This window comes from Solenopsis invicta, chromosome 16 (assembly GCF_016802725.1).
Source record: "Solenopsis invicta isolate M01_SB chromosome 16, UNIL_Sinv_3.0, whole genome shotgun sequence".
Taxonomy (NCBI): domain Eukaryota; kingdom Metazoa; phylum Arthropoda; class Insecta; order Hymenoptera; family Formicidae; genus Solenopsis; species Solenopsis invicta.
In genome coordinates, this window is record NC_052679.1 from 21042840 (window position 1) to 21058261 (window position 15422).

Sequence of the window (15422 nt, forward strand, 5' to 3'; positions counted from 1 at the left end):
GGTATCGGTTTCGGATGAACGTTCACGGATAGCTCAGCCCGATCGAAACCCGGCGTATTCTCCACGATCATTCGTTACCCACCTCGTCTCGTTCGTTAAGTCGAGGCCGTTAAAGAGACCACGGTTAATTGAGTTTTAGGAATTCATTTCGTCGCCGATAACCCAACGTGCCCTCCTCAACGTACTGCGCTCGTTGTGACCGACGTCTGGGAACGCGGCGATATCTCTCAAAAGAGGAGCCGCTATGTGTATCGTCGCACATACTTTCGTGTCCAACGACTCGATGTGGGTGTTCGCGATAATCGAAAATGTATTTCAGCGTAAATCACGCGAAGTGCATTGAGAAAGTTTCAGGTGCAGCGACATTTCGATGCTAATTTATTTCGGGTAACCACCAACCTTATTAAGATCATTGTTACTTTCAATGATTATAATAAAATTAATTAATATAATATAATTTCGAACTAGCTTTTATATGATCGCCCAGACACTTCTTAACCTGTTATTAACCTGTTAGCGCAAGTTATTTTTTATAAGATATAATTAAAATGATAGAGACATGAGAAAAAATTTTTAATCATAACGAGTGATGTAAGCGCGAAATATAATTTGCATCTTAATTTTATATACGGGTATGTGACTCGGTGTTCACTATAAAAACTAGAGAATGTTGCGCGTATCATTTTAAGTCACTAGTTATCATGTTACCAAGAATATATGATTCATCTACGAAACCATCACCATAATGAGAGCGCCGATGAAGACGCAGCTATGTGAGTGAACGCACATCTATATCACATTCAACAGGCATAATTGTCATAATCCGGTCATGTATTTTTAAACGGTCAAGGATATGCTGACGCGTGCTTGTACATAACTTCCACGCTGTTCGTGCGCGATCCGCGATGCGTTTTCATGCGAAAGCGTTCGGAGCCACGCGTATCGTCGCACAGGGAAAAAAAGTATAGAGGGAAAGAAAAAGTATGGAAGCTATATAGAAAGTTTTGTTTCGAAAAGCAGCATATCGCCGTTCGACTCGACTCATCCATGTCGACGGTTTGTTGTTGGACCGTAATCTCTAATGGTTCCTATGGGCATTTAAATAACCATCTCGCCCACCCACCATCACTTAACTCTCACTATTTCTTCTCTCCTTCACGTCTCTCTCTCTCTTTTTCTTTCTGTTTTTTTTTCTCAGAACTTTGGTGCTATCAGAGGCACACGTTCTGATGATTCGAAAAAAACGACTGCTCTCACTGGCTTTCCACTTTTTTACCGTTACCAGCTGACTGAGGGGGTCACTATTATTCGCCATCGTCAAGAAAGTACGGATCAATGGTCACGAGATCGCCGGGCGATTCCGATCGAAAGACGCCGATCATTATGATCCGGATGAAAAATCACAGACGAAGACGGTATTCGGTAATATCGCATTACCGAAATGAGAATGTATTGTTCAACGACATGGGGGGAAAATGGTCCTGCCAAAATCCGTCTGCAACGGATCTTCTTCGTTCGCGAATGAGGATGAGTCAGCGGAGGTTAGTCATACGAAACTTGGTTAGTCGATGAATCCAGACAAGAGCGAGGGCGCACTTTTAGGGCACTCTCCCAGCAACTCGAGCCACTGAGAACGGCAGTTCGCCGCGTTCGATCGATTCGGGCAACGATCCACCGATTAAATTTATATTTAGTCGGTCGTTTCCGCCGGTGGTGATAAGTCAATGCCGCGCGGGATATCCCCGACGTCCATGAGAACGGAAAAATGTTCTCAAGGAGGAAGATTAAATCAAGTTGCTGATGGAATGTCCGTAGAAATTTTACGACCCGCATTTAATAAAAGCCAATGGTTGCAGAGAACTCGGCTTTGCTCTTAATCAGACAAACTCGGAATGATCGGGATATAAGACCAAAACGAACATTATAGAAAAGTGCGGAATTGTGAAAATTATTAATATAACTAAACCTGTACTTGCGATAGATATAAAGTCATTGGGGATCTATATCCAATTTAAAATTCTATTAAAGAATATTAAATAAAAAAAAAAGAAGAGAGGGAGATTAAAGACGACGAATAAACGCAGCAAGAGACAATTATCTCGACAGTATTTATTTATTATGTAAAAATTAGGCAAATAATTATGCATCGTGAGGTATAATTACGCTCTACAGTCATAATTGACTTCAAGTGTCGCGGTCGTTTGCGCGCGAGGAAAAATATTCTCGACGTGAATGCAATGCCTCGGAATAGCTGATAACGACTGCGTGGGAGTACGTGTAGAGATAAGACTTGCGAAGTCGACGATGGAATTCGTGTAATCGTTCTCGGGAATTTCGTGGAATCGCTCAAGCGGCGCGGGCCCGAAATAAACGTGTTACGTCAATGTCTTAACATACACCGTCGCGATATCTACGCTCGACGTCGTTCTCGCGATCAACACTGAACAATCGAATGTTTACTTACCCCAGAAAAGGGATACGATATCGAATTTTTATCAAGAACATCCTCAGACTTCGCCAATGATGAACGTCATTGTTTGTTAGCGATCTTTTTAACGGAGTATCGTCTACTACGAAGTCATTGATAGGTACGCAAACAAGCTACGAAGTTGTAAATAAACGTTAAAACGATGGAAATATTTTTGTATGTGTATTGTAATTATCTATTTAAAAATTCCATTGCTGGACGTGCAAACAAAAATAAAAGTAAAATTGATCAAATTGGAAAAGAAACAATGTCATTATGGAAGCCAAAATTTGGTGCTAATTTAATAATCTTCTTCTCTGTGAAGGAGTTAAACAAAATATGAGAAATATGAAAATGTGTGTCAAAGATATGTCGACGCCTCGATCTCTAAGTACTTCATTTATGTTGCGATAATCTTTTACAGCCTCTTTAAACGGTTTAAACGATAGAAAGTTAATTTACTTCTAATTACGCGAAGCAGATAATTACATCATTAATGGAGGCTTATCGATTCGCGCGAAAAAAAGAGCATTCGTAGGGTTTCATGGCGGCCCGTACGGATGAGAGTGGTTTGGAGATACCGAGTTAAGAAGCGATTTTAAGCCGGCGTGAAATGACCGTCCGGAATCGCTCCGGTTTAATAACTCGGCGTGCCCGGCCGAGAGGAGCGCACCGCGCCGATAATCTTCAAATTCGCGCTACACTTATTGTCTTCATGAACGACCCATTTTCGTGTGCCATTAGCCGACCTAATTAGAACGTCGCTATAAACACCGTGCTCGCGCCGTTTGTAGCTGCGCACTCGAGGCAGCCAAGACGGACGCGCAAGAGGGGCACCTTTCCCGATAACGAGCAACACGGTTGGATACAATTAGCGATGAAATCAATCGCCGTACCGGGGACCCAACCATCAATATGCATAATCGCACACGCGCCATTAGCCGCGTGTGTGTACGTAATGTCGATACGGCGCAGCGATGTGTTGATGCCGAAGGTCTCCTCCTACTCTCTAGCTCTGTCGGCTGCCTCATACGTGTAAGTTATTTTAGATGTAATTAGTGAGTGATTTGCACCGACTGGACGATAGTGGCGAGCCGGAGCGAAAGAAGGAGACACACACGGACGAGCGAGCCAAAGGCAGAGAGAAAGAGATAGAGAAGGGGCCTTCCTGCTTTCAGAGTAGAACCAGTCCGAGGCGGACGTTTCTCTACCGCGGCTATTTCTCCGCTTGCAGGAGGGACTTTGTCATGGCCGAGTGATATCCAATCGGGAATATAGTCGGCGGGAACGTGGTATCCAATCGGCGGTATGGATTGCTGCTAATTGGCCCCGATACTCACGGGCAACCATGTAACCGCGATCAGGTGGTCTGCCGTGGCGGAATAACTTTGATGCCATGGGACGGTATTGGCGATAATTTTGACCGCTCCCGTTTGGAACATGTAGCCGCAGCATAACTCCATACATAATAATCGTTACCATAAATAAGTGGTTGTTGAAATTAAATTAAATTCGTGGATTCACAAAAAATTTCAGTGATTCCGCGACTGACGTTACTTCTTAGGCATTCACTTGATGAGACATCGAAGAATGTCTCCGTTTCATTTAGAAAGATTACTTTTTGTTGTTCGTCTCTCATTTATGTTCATTACGATAAATTTGATTTTTTTTTTTTTTTTTTTTTTTACTTGTATTTTGTTAAGTTTTTCTAATTTCTCCGAGAGAGTGATGCTCCAGCCAATTCTCGTCTATCATTTTGAAAAAGATATACCATCATAAAATGTTAGGGTGCCCCGGCATCTACGCGATACTATTAGTAATATTTCATATCGCGTTATTCGATCTTCGTACCGCAGCATGCAAATTATCCACCGACGTTGGTGGTCCGACTTATTTCTTAATTAGCTTTACTAGCTCGAGGGTGCGCGGGGACGGTGAACGAGGAAATATCCCCGTTGCTCCTTTTTTATCAACAAGCTCTACACCGCTACTCCTTAGCGGGATCTCGACAGGATCCTCCCGTGCCATTAACAAGCGAACAAGCCGGAGCAGCCGAATCGCTTACCGATGCGACGTATGTACGTCCCGTCCGACCATTCAGGTATTCTTTTCCCGTCGCACATGCTCCGACTCGTCAATTCCGAGATCTGTTTACGCATGACTTTCCGGAACAAGTGCTAAAATACCCGGCGCTATGCATGTCATTAAATTGCGCGGCGATTACACGCCAGAAATAAACGACGCCGGTCCCCTCGGTCATAAAACAGGAACCTCGAAATAGTGTTAATTGCAACAAATATGGGCAGAGGATCCGACATCATCAGACAATCCCAGCCCGATGGGCGAACAGGCACATTTTCCAATGGGAATCCCAAAATGGTAAATGTCCGTGTATCTTATCACTAGATATACGTCGCCGAGCCGTCCGTCTGCACAGCCGTAATTAAACAAAATGTTATGCGCGCATGCATTCGCTGAAATTTACATGTACTTGCGAAAAGCAATTATATATTTCGATGACGGACAAGAATTTTTGCTGTAATATATTCCGGATTATAGATAAGAAGCAGACGAGCACACAAGTAGATAGCTTCCGCACTAGTCAGACGCGCGGACTTTGCGCCAACCACTTTCGCTTCTTGAATTAAGCAACGTGTTAAATGTTTTAATAACTTATTGCAATGTTAAAATCATTAAAATATTATCGATGCATTTTAATTATAACCAAGGAACGCCAAATGTAGACTATGAAAAACAAATTGCACGAATTTATCATTAACAGACATCGCAAATGGTCAATAAACTTCTACTCTATAAAATTCGTCGAAGAAAAATTCAGGAGATATGTTTCGATACGAGACACGAGTTTCCGAGTTATTGTGCGTAAGGTAAATCCGCCAGGCGCCACGCAAACAGATGTAAAGAAATACTCGACATTCTAACGAAATTCCACTGCAAAGCAGATATCTCGTTTGTCAAAGCGTTTTTATAGTGCAAGTTTGATACATAAGAGTCGTCAGAGAGAAAGCAGCAGTATTTTTCCTTTCGGTACATACGCACCGCGTTTCTGCTCCCCGGCGGTGGCGTTCGCTGTACAGGCAAGTCTCTGTATGCGTACGCTCTGCGGGAGAGTGCGCACGTCCCGCGGTCTACGGTGACGATCCGACGTGAGCACTTACACGTACATCGCTGTTGAGTCGAGATACTTTTGCTTTTACGGCTTTACGAGCCGTATCACCAATTGCTCCGTTTGTTCAGGTTCAACGATCGGATTCCGACGGCTCGGTCGTCATCCCCGAGCCCTCGCGACGAGGAGCACGGTCTCCTTGCCATTTTCGGTGAAATCATCCCTCACCCCTTTCCCCTATTTCCTACATCGCTTTTCCTTCGAATACTCGCGTGGCGCATCGGAAAACTTAAGCCATTAGAGTTCACGATTTGCTTCATGAAATGCTTTGTCACTGAACTCTTCCTGTACACTCAACATGTATACTTTTAAAAGATGAGATTAATATAGAATACGAGAAAAAGGGAATGTACATGTATAAAAGAAGATTATATTTTTATCGATTTGCCTAGATGTTTACTGTATTAAGCCGAATTCGTCAGATCTTGAGATTTTTTTTTACTAGATATTTTCTATTAAAATGCACAGCAATTTTATGACATCTCAAAGCAGGAAACGTACATTTAAAAACTTCTAAAAATGGAAACGTATGGACGGAACATGTCGCGTATAATTTCATAGAAATTTACCGAACATCACAGAAGATTTAAAAAAAATGATATAGCCCTGGTTTACACCGAGCACGTTGATATGCGTACTAAGCAAATGTTTACAACGTTACAGGTGTGCTGAAGATGATGCGTACTATGTATCTTGATTCGATATGTCTGTTTGATACGTATCATATCAGACTAATACGTCATCGTTTACATCATCGAACGAAGTTAATTTATTACGAATATAGCACTTATCAAAGATACGCGTATCAAACGACTGGTATAAGCCAAGCCATAGAGAAATATTTATACAAATTATATATCTAGGCAGTATTAATTTCCAACATGTCCTTGCAAACTTTTCTCGCGGCCCGTGTATTTTCACACTGCAATTATTCAAGGATTTATAAAAGTCTATCGAATCATTCATTTTTCTCAGCAGCACTAAATCTTTCTGACACGCGCGCGCAATTCGAAAGACTTCATTCAAGACCCGTTCTTTAGTATCGCGAGCTGAGAGGCGCGCTTTGACCGCACTCTGCACGCGATTACGACGCACGCATGCGACGACATCCTCTGTGTGACCGCAAACATTGTGTCATTGTCACGAGAGCACGCGTAGTACCGTGTAGGCGGACCAGCGCGATGAATTATACATCGCGAATGTTTTCGGTCTCGAATTTGCATCGTCTGAACGGCTACCGCCCGCTATTCTTAACCACGGGGGCACCCTTCGCCCCTCTCTTCCCTCGCTTTCCGATTCTCTCTACGTTCGTTGGCCAAAAAAGAAGGAACAAGATGTACGACCTTAGAATCCGCCGGCGTATATGCGCCTGGCGCTACGTGCGGCCGATGCGATCTCGCCGCTAACGTGAAAATTAATTATCAACGCTTGCACCGTTGTCAAAATTAACAATCTATATTCAGACTTAAAATACGTTTACAAAATTATTATCAAGCCAAACGGATTTATTGAAAAAAAACCGTCTTGTATTTAAAAATATTGTATAAACTAAAAAGATCTCGCTCTTTTCTTATTCCTTGCCTGTAAACGTAAATTTCGCCTTTTCCCGCGAGATTGCTTAGCTTACCGAGAAGCAGAATGGGATAAAGCGCTTGCATAATTTACAAGAGTGTTCTTTGAACTCAAGCTCGCTGAAACGTCGTGCACAGACGAACGATTCAAGAATCCAAGAACGAGGCTCCTTGTCCCGGAGCGTCCGTGCTCTCGGACAACAGGACGAAGCACAGGCGGCTGGACAGGACGCTTATCGCGGGACACGCGCGATAATAAACGTTCCTTTTACGAGCGTAGAAAGCGTAGATACGCGTAGAGCGCGCGCGGAAAGGACTGGGAGCGAGAGGAGCCAGAGGGTTGCGGATGCGCTTCGCGTACCAGCGAGCGTCGCCGTTTGTTTTGCACGCGCCGGCGGAAACGAATCTCCCCGATAAAAGCTGGAGTTACGATCGGGCTTTAAGTCGAGCTGGGAAAGAGATTGCCGACGGCGAGGGCACCGCGCCCGACGGCCGCCGCGCCACGCGATTCGGATCGATATCGCGTTAATTGCATGCCTTCGCGATTGTGCTCCCGCGGTCGCAGAGACGGTAATAGTCGTCGGTGACGTTCGTTGAGCTTGCCGAGACTTTCCTCTTCGAAATAATACACCGAACTTTTATTTACGCGTTACTTTCTCGCGAGTTTACTCTTCTTTAAATAACAAAAGAGTTTTCAAAACTCATTATAATATAAGTTCATGTAATGTAATTTAGAAGTGTATTCAGAATTTTTAACACGTTTAAATAACGAGAATGCTATACAAGTTGAAAGCAGATCTTAGTACTAAATAATTTTCTAGATCAATTTATAAACATTTACAAGATTCCCCAAACTGCGCGTCGCAAACACTTGCTGAACTTTAAAAACACGGCCTTTTAAGAAGAATTGTAATATCACTATCAGAAATGTAATATCACTAAAATTAAATTGCTAATCAATTTAATAATCTTGATGCTCACAAACATTTTTTTGGGGGGTGACGTGGAGGAAACCCTGTATGCTTGCAAGCATCTCTACGACTCCACCCTTTTATCCCGAAAACTGTAAAGAATTTATTGCAAAAAATATTACTTCAGCCAGGGTTTGAACTTGGATCCTCCCACATTCAGTGCAGGTGTCGAAGAATTTTAGTTTATTATAAAATTTGATTCGTGATTCCTTTGAAATTTAATTATTTCACGTTGTATTTTTCCGTATAATCCAAAGTTATTTGGAAATGTCGTCCGCGTAGATCTATAGATAGCTCTTTTCTTCTAGAATGATTGTCGTGGTCCCTCCCTTTCAGTATGTCACTTTACCAAGCTTCTCACTTTGCCGACCTTAGCTCTCTTTCGCAGATATCGCTCGTAATTCATTACAGTCCGACGTGAGTGAGTTCTGCTCGTAAAGTACGAACGAGCTGGGCTCTCGGCGAGAAAGAAAACAATAGCCGCAATAGCAATCTCTTCAGCAGCCACCGCCGCCGCTGTCGCCGTCGTCGTCGCCGTTGCCGTCGCCGCCACCACCGCTGCCGCCACTTTCTGCCTTGGCGATTGGAGAACCGGACGAAGCCGGGCACTGGGAAAAGGATTCTGGGATCGCAAAAGAATAGATATCCTGAACAGCCATCTTGCACAAAGGATTCTCGCACCGCTGTGCGCCGCCACCGATGCCGGGTTCGGCGCCGTGGAAAGAACCGAGAGAAACAAAAACGGGGAGATACGGAGAAAGAGACGCGCGCATCAGACATGCAATAGCGACGCCCCCGTTGTAAATTATCTCGCGGGAGGCGAACGGGACAGAGGTGAGGCGAACGGCGACGTGGACAAAGCACGAGGAACGAAGAGCGTTGCCGAGGCAGGGCTGCCGGAGGAGAGACGCGGCGAGAAGAGAACCGCGCGCGGCATGGAGTTGTAAAGAGAGAGCGGCGGGTCGAGGGTCCTCGCTCCAGCGGTCTAATTAAGAACTCAGGCTAATTCAATTATAATTTATGCCTCGAGGCAATACCCCGCGGGCCTCGGTCTCCCCCTCCCCCCTTTGCCCGGGCCTCCTAGGTACGGGCAATCAATTACACTGAGGCTAAACGCCACATGTCCGCGGCACAATAATTTACGACGATTTCGGGCTTTCGTCGATCCTCACGCGAACGTCGTGACAGTACGTATGTACGCCAGGACCGGGGCTGGATTATCGTCGACAGGGGAGGCCGCGAGGAACGAGGAAGAGGAACGACGGTGCACGATGGTAAAGAAGGAGGAGGAGGCAACGTCCGTCGCTTGACAGGATTGAGACGTCCTAGATTATTTGTTTGGAGTGCAACGCGCCGCTCCGCCCAGCTCATCTCGCGTGCTCTTCTTCTTTCGACGCCTGCGTTCTGCGCTACCCTCCTCCTCCTCCCGGTCGTCGCCACCGCCGCTTTCTTACCGTCAGCAACCACCAACGGCACCTTTTTGCCCTCGCCGACAGTGAGAAAGCACACCGTAGAGATAGTCTTGCGTGAACGTGCGTTTTGATAGACGCGTCCTTGGAACATCGCCGTCGACTAGACACCAGCCTCCCAAAAAGGACTCATTCTCTCACGCGCGTACCGTTAAGAACATTTTTCGTTCTCATTAGCGGGAAGCTGTCATTAGTCAGACAATTCATTTCACTGTCAGCTAAATTTCAACTGAATCTATTAAAATGATAGAAGCGATTGAAGCTTATCCATGTATTTGAGATGGAAGATGCAATATTGATGACTGGGATATTATTATACATTAGATTGTTATGGAAACAGGGTCATTTAGCTTAATAATTTTTGCGATAAGAATTGCCGCATCTTTTTAGTACTATCAGTTACTGAACTACTTGTATACGAAGACAATATAGAGAATTGGCAAATACACATAGACTTCAAGTCTTTGCCAAGTTCATGAGTTTGATAACGGGGAATCACTCAGATTGAAATATGGAACTTGATAGAAACGCGTTAAAGTCATGTGAAGACAATATCTTTATGCGGAGACGTATATACAATCGAAATTACGTCACCGTAATTTACGGTCCGCAGTGAAGACGTTTTCCCACTCGTTCGTTACTGTAGGACATTCTTAAGGCACAATAAATTAGTATTTAGGCTAAAGCATCACTTATCTAGCAGTCTACGGTTAATCGTGCACCATCAGATACATCGTATTTTATGAAATATATTATATATGACACCCGCATAATATATCGGCCCCTGGCTGTTATGATCTATTGCGGGGTACTTGCTAATTTATAAGGTTAACGATGGTAATTCTCTAAAGTAATTCTCAGCTCTCACACCGACACTAATCTTCAGGCAAACCAAAGAATCATTCCTCTTCAAAAAGAATCATCAGACGCAGTAAAAATCGTAGGAACCAAAAAATATTAAGTAGGTATAAAAAGAATACTTCTCTTGTGAATATTGGATACTTTTTGCAGCCTGAATATACCAACATATTTTACGTATGACAGCATAACTAGACAAAGAAACGTAATTTTTATTCCATGCGTCATTCAGACGATTTATGGATTAATACCTTGTCAAAATGAATTGGTATCCCAAGCAAGACTATTTCTGCGAACAACAGTACAACTTACGAGTGATTGATAAACACGCTATGAGTAGTCGGTGGCGCGTCATCATTATGTCGAAGCTGAATGATTCGATCGACGTATTTTTCGAACGTTTGAGATGCCTTTCAAGACGAGAGATTTGTATAGAGCTGCTGACACTCTAATCAAAACGGCAAATATCCACCATTTGAATCACGGCGCAGACATCGAAATGCAAATTGAGAGAAAGTCCGAAATAGATATGTATAGGAATCAGTTAGATCTTCCGCGTGTCATACGCGTGCATACCGTGTGAACAATTTATACGCGCGGCAAATACGATGCCTCAGATGGATTGCAGAAAATTATGCAATCCATCTGAACGTTGTTCGGCGGTGTTTACTACCTCAATGGAATTTTACAGATGGTGGGGAAATTTCCGATTATGAGTTTATTGCGAAGCCATCACCTTCAGGCTATTAATTCGTACGTTTCTTTCGTGTGTATTTATCTTCGCGACTTAAACACATCTGTCTTGGGATAACAAGGAAAAAATCAAAGTGCTTTAAAAATTATCTAAATCTATTGAAGATAATCACGCTGATATTATTTGTGTGCAGTAAAATGGCTGAACGAGAGAGTAAGGGGTGAATCGGTTAAAGTTAGAAGCACGGGAGAAAAGTGTAACGGCTGTGCATAAGAGTGTAACCGTTTCCTAGTAATGCAACGAAGTAAAGTAAAAGTAGGTGAGTCGCACCGAGTAGAAGCGGGCAAGTTTTCAATTTAAAATTCAATTCACCCTTTGGTCCCGTTCACCTTCCGTTACTGCATCACTGCGCACAATAGATGAAGACAAGATTCCCGTATTTTAACCGAGCAATGCGATAGTTCGTAGAAAACGCAATCGAGAGGAAGGACAACAACGGAAGCAGCCTCCTATGTTCAAATAACCGCCTGAATCCGTGAATGACGAGCGTCCTGAACTCGGTGATCGCGAGTCTACACTTTAACGAGAGGAGAAGCAAAGAGAACGGGCAAGATGTCGTTCCCTCTATAAATACATTTACCGTGTTTGCGGAGCACTTGTACTTGGCGGCTTGTACCGGTGGAATGCGACTCTCCCTCTGTTTCGATCGGTTTTTTTCCAAGGGCCAAGGTGCGGTAAATTTTGGATGTGGAGGACTTTCGAAATACTACAGTTGCTTACGAAATTTTTCCACATCACCGCCCGTTCGATATTTCAACGATATTTAACGATATTTCAATTGCATTACAAAAATATGATAAAAAAAATTTTCCAATTCACGCATTAAAATTTCCAATTTTTACATGTTGAAATGAATTTGATGTACGTTTAGTGTTTTTAAACTCCTATCAATGCAAACAAAACATATATTTGTAATTTTAATAAAGTTACATGCAAACTGTAACCGTTCACATGTAACTATTCTCTATGCTATCTGCGAATATTTTTTATCCAATATCCGCTCTACATCTTAAGTATAAAACACCGATTATTGTTTTACCAACGTAATCTCAATTATTGTGCACACGTAACGATAACGAGGTTGATGAACATTCCTTAGTCTTTTTTGATATAAAAATCGTATTTGTGATTGCTTTGTCATCATGCGCATAATCCAAGATCGATACGAAATTATTGATCCATGTGATCAATAATTTTTCAATGCTCGTAATCTCTCGGTACACCTATCTATTAACCAGCTGTTAGATTGACCACCAGCGTAGCTAGCTTTATCTCGAGAGAACTCGAGGAACTACGTATCTGGTATTTTTATTTATCTGATGACTATATAAAATCACGTTTTCGCGAAATCTCGATCACCTCGACCCAAAATTACGAAAATTTATCGGAGAGTATTACATCAGTCCTCCCAGGCATACGCGCGATTACAGTTTCATCGCCGCAGAGAATCAGAGTCAGCATTCGATGCGCTATTGGGATCGAACGGCAATTAAGTTGTAAGTCATTAATTAAATCGTTAATAGATTTACGGGCGTTTCATCGAATCGATAAAAGTGCAATGGCGAGGAAAACAAGTCCGAGATTAAAACAGAGGAACAAGCGAAAGTTTCTTGGACTTCAAAGGTCAAGAAGGTTTCTTACATAACCGAGAAGCAATTTGGTTTAACACTGACGGTGTATGGCTTACTAGAATTATTAGCGACATCGATCAGAAGTATAAACTGACGACGACGAAGCGAGAATCGCGAACAAATACACTATAAAAAGATGGAGCAGGAAGTCAAGATTAAACTTGAAAACGTCACTCTAGAGAGACGTTTCAGAAAATATATTAACTTTGGAACATGACTTTTATCACACAATGGAATTAAAAGATAAAAAAAAAAAAATTTTGTTAAACGCTGTCTTTCTATCAATAGAGTCATAATTGAAGAGATGACTAATTTTATAAAAAATATACGAAGCGTGTCGTGCGGATCGACGATAAACGCGCTTTTGTATCCGATATCTATTTGCGCGCTATCTAGCTCTTTCGCGCCCATAAAGTTATATTATATTACTACTATTATCGCAACTATTATTAGTTTCAATCGCGCGAGTGGCACGAATCGTCTACCACTGTGCGATAAGGCGATAAAACGGCGGTCAAACGTATGAACCGACAACGTCCGCCTGATAAGAATCGCATTCTTGGTACGATAACAAAGAAAATGCTGATTTCTTTTATCCCGAGGAACGGATTCGCAATACATATTTGCGGACCGCATAAAGCATATTGTACTGTATTAAGTTAAAAGGCTCTTCACCACGCATCTTGCATACGCACATATTTAAGCTTCCGAATTCGTATTGTCATTCCAATTAGGTCGTAGCATTTTTTTGAAACGGCACAAAAAATTTACTCTGCGCACGGTATTTTTTTCACAAATCTGCCTTAATAATGACAAATTTGGAAACAAATAGAATCTTATCTTTTCGATGGCACAAATCGGTGAGCACACGTGGACATTGATCTCGCTTTCTCTCTTTCTCCTCTCCTTGCTCTCTCATGTTTCCTCGAAGCTTCTCGTCCATTTACATACAAATTTATTCGCGCGTGCAGACGACACGAATCGGTGCCGGTTTCAAAGACAAACGACGTCGCCGATTATTTAGCCTGGAGGGCCGGCGGCCGAGCGTCTTCCTGAATGGAGCCGGTCGATCGCTCGCAGCCGCGAGTCGCGCCGCGCCGCGCCGCGTTTTATACATATGTTCGTCGATAATGCCTTCGGTCAATAATCACCGTGCTCGAGCATGGCACGCACGCACGCGGCCAGCCTCGCAGGCCTTCGCGCAATGCTAACAGGCCTTTGCGGAAAAAGTTGGCGCCAAAAATATTTGCCGTCCGGCGACAGCTATATACGTGAGAGCACTCCGTCGATAGGAGGCCGACGTGTAACGTCGTTTTTGTGCCGCACTATTGGGAATCTCTATGGGCTCTCGGCTGTGATTCCCCTTAGTGTCATTAGTACATACAAATTGGAGTGAATAGAAAAAAAGATGTCAGTCGCGTCTGCGTGTTGCTCGCGAAAGTGTTATCAATATGCATGTATCTAATTCGCATTTAAAATTATTCCAATGCGTGTAAAGATTATGAATTTTCTGCTAACAATTTTTGATAATTTCAGGCAGAACGAATACGTTCTATTTCATGTAAACTTTGATTCTTCGTATATCTTTAGAAAGAAAAAAGATTTTGTAACCTCGCGTTTCGCGATAAAATCTAAAAATTGAAAACCGGAACTACTCACATTCGGAAGATTCTCACTCGGTGTGATGGAAAATTAAAAGAATGGCGACGATAACGATACAATGCATTGCTACGAGCACATTTTTCTTCGGTCGGTCGAGCAACGCAGAGTACTTCTTTCTATTCCGTAGAATTGGTAGATTTCCAAAATGCTACTTTTTATTAGCTTCGAAGAGCGTAATCTCTTGGCAATTTACTTAGATCTGTTGTCTAACTTTATTGTTGGTTATCGCCTCGATTGATTACGTGAGAGATCAAGTTATATCTGCTTCGTGCAAGCGGAAACTTGCAGAGGACGACAAAAATGCGTACTATTCTTAACGTTATAAAGTTAAGAATATATCATGCGATATATTCTTGACTCGACTTAAGTCACCACTTCAAGTTTTATTGCCGCGGCCGTCAAGAATAAGTTCCAACAATAAACTTCACTTTGTCAAGGACAAAGCGACTAGAAAACTAGAATTCCAATTTCCCACAATTATGTCGCTCACATTTTTTTATCTACCAATATACGCACTTTATTATTAAACTGCTGTAATATTTGTATCATTCATTTGGCTTTAAATTGCTTTCGATAGATCTTGAATCTGTTATCAGGCAGCAAAGAGCGCAGAAATTTTACGTAACAAATCGATTAAAACTTTACAAATGTTACAAAACCCGCCACGTTTATCACTTAATTTGTCTCAGTTTCACGTTTTGTTGTTCAACATATATTGGCGCCTATATATAGTATAGCGATAATCCAATCTCGCGATAATGTATCGATGTACGTTTATGAGCATGTATCACATGAATTGTGAAAAAAAATGCAGGATATTATCACTCGTGAGTAAACTAATCATATCAAAAA

The 15422-nt window shown here is 42.5% G+C and overlaps 1 protein-coding gene across 4 annotated transcripts in view; it reads right to left on the reverse strand.

Annotated features, from left to right (window-relative positions):
* LOC105194738 (fibroblast growth factor 17) overlaps positions 1 to 15422 on the reverse strand; it is a 133303-nt gene that overhangs the window by 24004 nt on the left and 93877 nt on the right. The gene's annotated exons all lie outside the window — the stretch shown is intronic.